This window comes from Ovis canadensis, chromosome 18, assembly GCF_042477335.2.
Source record: "Ovis canadensis isolate MfBH-ARS-UI-01 breed Bighorn chromosome 18, ARS-UI_OviCan_v2, whole genome shotgun sequence".
Lineage (NCBI taxonomy): Eukaryota > Metazoa > Chordata > Mammalia > Artiodactyla > Bovidae > Ovis > Ovis canadensis.
In genome coordinates this window covers 72,176,654-72,182,653 of record NC_091262.1, presented here as the reverse complement: position 1 = coordinate 72,182,653, position 6,000 = coordinate 72,176,654, and the positions used below count along the sequence as shown (strand labels likewise).

Below are 6,000 nucleotides of genomic sequence, written 5' to 3'. Positions count from 1 at the left end.
CTCCATCCTTTCTTCCCGCTTTTCTGCTTTTCTCTCTCTTCTCTTCCCTTCTCCTCTCTCCCACAATTCCCTCCTTGCTCTTGCTTCCAGCTTTCTCTCCCAGCTCTGTGTCTTACTCTCTGCATCTCTCTCCTCTCTCGCTCCCTCCTGGGGAGTTCCAGAAACATACCCATATATGGCCTCCGTGTCAAGGATCAGAAGTGATGACGTCACGGGAGAGCCAAAGCTCCGAGATGCTCTCCGAAGTCAAGTCCGTAATTGACGCGGCCTGGAGGAGACCAGGATCGCGGCTTCCTCAGTGCAATCTTTAAACAGGAAATCTGAGATTCATAACATCTTATAGTTTGGCTTGCCATCATTGGTCATGCGATGGGCCCGAAATAAACTCCCTGCTTCAAAGGAGAGCGTTTCAGAACTGCCTGGCAGAGCAGTCAGAAGCCCAGGGCCAGGGCTGAAGGCAAACTCAGGGAGCACGTTCTGAATTAAGACACTCTCAGGAAAAATCTTTTTTCTTACCCCTGAATTTTACCCTTGTTTCAGAGCCTAACAGGTAATGCATGCTTTCAACTTTCTTATGCAGAAAGACTGCTTGTCGGGCTGGGACTTAACCGCTGTGGTGTCAAAGTATGTTTGTGTGTCTCCCTCTTTCTCCTATTCTCTTGAGTTATTAAAGCAGGCTGGTGACTTTTATTTTGGATTGGGGGCACAGAGAATCAGCCGTTTGCATGTACTTGTCCAATCTTCCAGAGGATTCTTGCTCAGAGTATCATTCTACTGTGTACTTCTAAAAATGGCAATGCAAAAGGAGTTATCAATGATGCTATTGTTGGTTCTATAGGCCTTGGGCAATGTCTGTATCAGACAAATGACTTTCAGAAATGCTTTTAGGTTGAGGGAGGAGAGATTTTCATGCACGGGGGCATTAATTGCATGTGCCATTTATGGAGTGTCTATGGAACATCTATGTATGGGCAGGATTGTGTGTATGTGTGTGGGGGAGTGGTGGTGGTGATAGCAACCTTGGATGCCACGAGCTGTATTTGCAATAACTTGGCATTTAGGAAAGGAAATAGAATCTGCAAACAAAACTAAGATACCACGTAAAGAATGAAAAAGGGTGTGTGTGTAAACACGAGGACGCATTCAAGGAAGTGCTGGCCCTTGAAAAGATGGATGGGTGTCTCAGATGCACGGAGGGTGGGTGGGACAGGGACCTCCAGCTGGAGGATCGGCTCGGGCAAAGGCAGACAAGCTGGGGTGGGTCTGCGGAGATAGTAGGGAGAGCCGTGTGGTTATAGCCAAGGGTCAGGAGGTGAGAAGTAGTGGTGATGCTAGAAGGGGAAGTCGGGAATGGGGGCAGGCGTAGGAGATACTGCTGCCACCAGGCCAGGCAAGAGGATGGAACACATTCTGATCATTTTTGAGCAGAGGAGCAGTGGGGAGGATCTGACTTCAGGCAGCTCCCTGCAAAGCCAGGGGAACGAGGAGGCAGGGAGGCAGAGACCCTTAGGTAAGTCATTAAGGCCTGAGTCAGGTCAGAAGTTGAGCCCCCAGCACAGGATAGAAGAGCTTGCCTCGACAACGGGAAAGTTTATGCACGAGGCAGCCGTTGAGGGAGTTCACAAGCACCCAGGCAGAGCCAGCGGGGCCAGCGCACCAGCCACAGCCCCTGACCTCTGCGGTCTGAGGCCCGGGGCAGAGCACAGTGGGGCAGCCAGGGGCAGACTCCAGTCACTTCTGCAACAGTTGGACAGGTCCCGAGAGCTGATGGCAGGCCTGTTTACAGCACAGCCCCCTCCAGGACTGGCGGCTGCCACCACCTGGCAGCCTTCCAGGTTGCATCATCCATTCTTGCACAAACAGTCCAGCCCACGAGGGCCTGGTAGGAGGGGAGGGCGTCACCTTCCTCCTCCTCCTTGGGGTGGGGACCATGTGTGATCCACCCCTGGTGACCTGACAATGAATAAGAGCACTCGTACCTGAGCCTTCACTGCGCATTCACCGTGAGCCAGGTGCTGGCCCAGCGCTTGTGGTAGTTCCTCTCACTGACTCTTCTCCTGGGCAGCACGAATTAGAAATGATGGTCACTCCCATTTCCCAAAGGTGGAAACTGAGGTCCCGAGAGGTTAAGGGTCTCATCTAAAGCCAGAGAGCTAGGAGGTGTTGGAGATGGGACTCAAATGCTGGCCTCTTAGCAGATGGGCCTCCAGTGCCCACAGCCTAAGCCATGGTCTCTGAGGTCCCCCAGGGAACCAGCGCTGCAGTAAACAGACCCGTCCTGGCACCAATGAACCATCATAAGGTGCTGTACAATGTGGACAAGCTGAATCCAAAACAGTCTTCCCAAAGGAGGCACAAAAATATCCCTGGACCCGCCCACTGTCCTTCCACTGCTGAGCAGAAGAGGGTCAGGCTTCCTGGAGGGGGCAGCTGTCACAGGACTTGTTTATATCTTTACTTCTCATCCTCAGCACCTTCTTTTGAACCAATTAATGCTTGGGAGTATAAATGAATTGTTAAGAGCTTTGTGGCCGAGGAAAACGTTGTGGGGAGGTGATGGTAGTACTGAACTCACGCTCAGTCGCTCAGTCGTGTCTGACTCTTCATGACCCTATGGACTCTATAGCCCCCCAGGTTCCTCTGTTCATGGGATTTTCCATACGGAAGTCAGGTGATTCCTAACCTGCCTGAATTGTTTAAAGAAAAGGAGACAGAAGAGAAGGGTAGAAAAGACAGGAAAAGTAGAGGGAGGAGAAGAAAAAGATTTAAGCAAAGGCAGGAGAACAAGAGCAAGCAAACAAACAGAAACAAAAAGGAGAAGGATCCTAGCTGATTTTGGAGTGATCTCGAATAAAAGATTTCCAGCCAGCCCTGTATGTGGTTAGGCTGGGTGAGGAGAGAGAGGGCTCTGGGAGAGCACCCCTGCCCCACCTGAGACTTTCTCTTCTGGAGCTTGGAGTTAGAGCTTCCAGAACATTCTACTACCCATGGGTCAGGATGAGAAAGAGTCCGTGTTCTCCGGGTGCCCAGAATAGGGCTGGGCAAGGCCATACTTAGGCTTCCTGGGTGGCGCTAGTGGTAAAGAACCTGCCCACCAATGCAGGAGACATGAGACGCGGGTTCGATCCCTGGGTGGGGAAGATCCCCTGAAAGAGGGCTTGGCAACCCGCTGCCTGGAGAATTCCGTGGACAGAGGAGCCTGGTGGGCTATACTCCATAGGGTCGCAAAGAGTAGGACAAGACTGAAGCAACTTAGCATGCAAGGCCATACTTGGCCTGCATGTGAGGGCTGGGGCAACAGTGATCAGAGGCTCAGACCTACACAGGGGAGCCCGGCCCCTTCTCATCCCCAGCCCAGGCTTCTGGCACAAGGCAAAGCCTAGCATTCGCTGAGCCCTGGGCAGAAACCGGGGCGGGGGTCTCGAGTACTCCGTACGTGCCAGACCTGTATGTGCCAAGCTGCTGCTGTGGGAAAAAGTGAGGAGGTGGGCCAGGAGGGGCATGGGAGGGGGCTTGCTGTGCCAGGAGCAGCCCCTTCAGGGCTGGGAGGTAAGAGACACATCCTCCGCTTGGGAGACTGAGCAGAAGGTGACCCACGAGGCCTGGGGACTCAATAGCATGGGACCCAAAGATATGAAATGGAAACTTGGCATTCACTGATGCTTTCCTTAGCTGGTGCTCATGGCCCTGCCTTAGACTGCGGGCCTTTGGGCCTGTGCAGAGTACATGCTTCTCCTTGGAAAATGGAATATTTTCCAACAAAAAAGAGGAAAGAGGTTTTCCCCCCTTGTTTTTTCTTCTTCCCTGTCTCCCCGTCTCACTATTTCTCTCCCCCTGTTTTGGGGGTAGTCTCTGCCCGCAGTTTGCAACAATCAATACATAATCTTCTAAAACGTCATCAGGGTCCTAACCCCTGGTGAGCGATTCATCCTGATTCAGGTTGGCAAGTGGTGCTCAGCTCGTTTAGGACAGTCTTGGACTCTTCTGCGTACACTGGGCACAGAGGGCCTGGGGGTGTGGTGGTGTGGGAGCAGATGTAGCTTTGGGCAGGTTCAAATCCCTGTTCGTCACCTCCTCCCTCGGTGACTTGGGCCCATTGCACCCTATCTCTGGGCCTCAGTTTCCCTCCTGGGCTATGGGTCAGCAGTGGTCAGATAACCTTCAACAGGGTTACTCAGTAACAGGTCAGCTCAGTAACCTCCAACAACACTCGTGCAGCCTCAGAAATCTAGAGTCCTAGATCCCGAGGGAAGCCGGCAGTGTGTCTGTCACCAGCATCAAAGTTTCTGAGATCAGAAGAGCTGGGGCGGGGGGGGGGGGCTTTAGAGCTTTAGAGTCTGAACAAAGGCTCAAATCCTAACAGCTGTGAGGCCCCAGACGTCAGCAGCCAGAGGCTTGTCAGCACTGCCGGTTGCAAAGGCCCACCCTGGGGCTCTAACCCGGGCCCCTCTGGGGGCCAAGCAAGATGGCCCCAATTCCACTTCTCCTTCCTGCAAGGCCAGGTCAGCCCTTAGCAGAGACTTCCAGACTAACCCCTGCCCATTGCCCTAAGCGTTCAGTGTCAGAGAGTCTGATGAAAACAGGACTAGGGGGACTCTCTACCACTTACTATCTGGGTCTCAGTCTCCCCATCTGGGCAATGGGAAGAATCCTCCCCCAGTGCAGGGGTCTTGAGAAGTCAAAAGGTGCAGTATGTGAAATTGTCCAGGAAATTGTGCAGGGACCCACAGCACTGGCTTTTTTTTTTTTTTTTGTTAGAGTGTAGTTGATTTATGATGTTTCAAGTATACAACAAAGTGATTCAGTTATACACGTATATTGGGTTGACCAGAAAGTTCAGTAGAGTTTTTCCATAACATCTTACAGAAAAATCCAAACGAACTCTTTGGTTAGCCTGATGTATGTATTCTGTTTCAGAGTCTTTCATTTATAGGTCGTTACAAGATATTAAATACAGTTCCCTGTGCTATACAGAAGGTCCTTGTTCATCTGTTTTATACATAGTACTACGAGCCCCAGCCTTCTCTATGGTTTAGCTTTTAAAGCCTTAGGACCCAGGAAAGCGAGAGATGCTTTAATGTTTTACAAACAGGAGTCTCCAGCTAGAAGTGTTTCCTCAGATTTCCCAGGACCCCTCCGGATCTGGGGCAACAGCAGATCAGAAAGATTAAGCTTCATAAACTTACTGGGCTTCACAAGGAATGGGGTTGGGAACCCTGGGGGCCAAGAAACAGTCCAGGCCAATCCCTCACTTCCTCATATGGCCCCAGGCTCACCAAGCAGTCAGAGGTTAGGACTCCCTCAGACTGCCATGGCATGTTTGGGAGGCCCTGGAATACATCAGTAGACAATTATATGCTTATATAACATGGATGTATATACATTTATAATATATTAGTATATGAAAGTGAAAGTGTTCGTTGCTCAGTGGTGTCTGACTCTTTGCGACCTCATGGACTGTAGCCCGCCAGGCTCCTCTGTCCATGGGATTCTCCAGGCAAGAATACTGGACTGGGTTGCCATTTCCTCCTCCAGGGGATCTTTCTGACCCAGGAATTGAACTCAGGTCTTCTGCACTGCAGCCATACTCTGTCATCTGAGCCAAGAAAGCGCCCTTTGAATGTATACGTCTATGTGCGTGTGTTTTTATATATATAGTCTTCAGTTTAACCTGGCCTTTTATTCAAAGCTTACAAAATGACTAAAATCTGTTGGTTACATGGGATGAGGACTAGGTGTGAAGTCAGAAGATGTAGCCTCTAGTCTCTGCTTTGTCAATTTTGCCCTGCTGTTGCCTCAGTTTCCTCATCTGTAGAATGGGAAAAACAACACCCTCCTCATAGATCTACCACGTGGCTCAAGCAGACAATGTTCAGGAGAGTGTAAATTAACTGCAAGGGGAAGCATTAGGGCTGTGGTTCTCCCAGTGCTTGCTGCACTGTCTGAAACACAGCGCTTGGCATAAGAGCTGACTCAGACAGTCCACACTCATACCTAAAA

At 50.9% G+C, this 6,000-nt stretch overlaps 1 protein-coding gene across 1 annotated transcript in view; it reads left to right on the top strand.

Annotated features, from left to right (window-relative positions):
* The first annotated feature begins 224 nt into the window (after positions 1–224).
* Positions 225–6,000, top strand: part of ASB2 (ankyrin repeat and SOCS box containing 2) — a 48,228-nt gene continuing 42,452 nt past the window's right edge. Inside the window, exon 1 of the mRNA XM_069560030.1 lies at positions 225–550. The gene's annotated coding sequence lies outside the window, so the exon portion shown is untranslated. The remainder of the gene's footprint in view (positions 551–6,000) is intronic.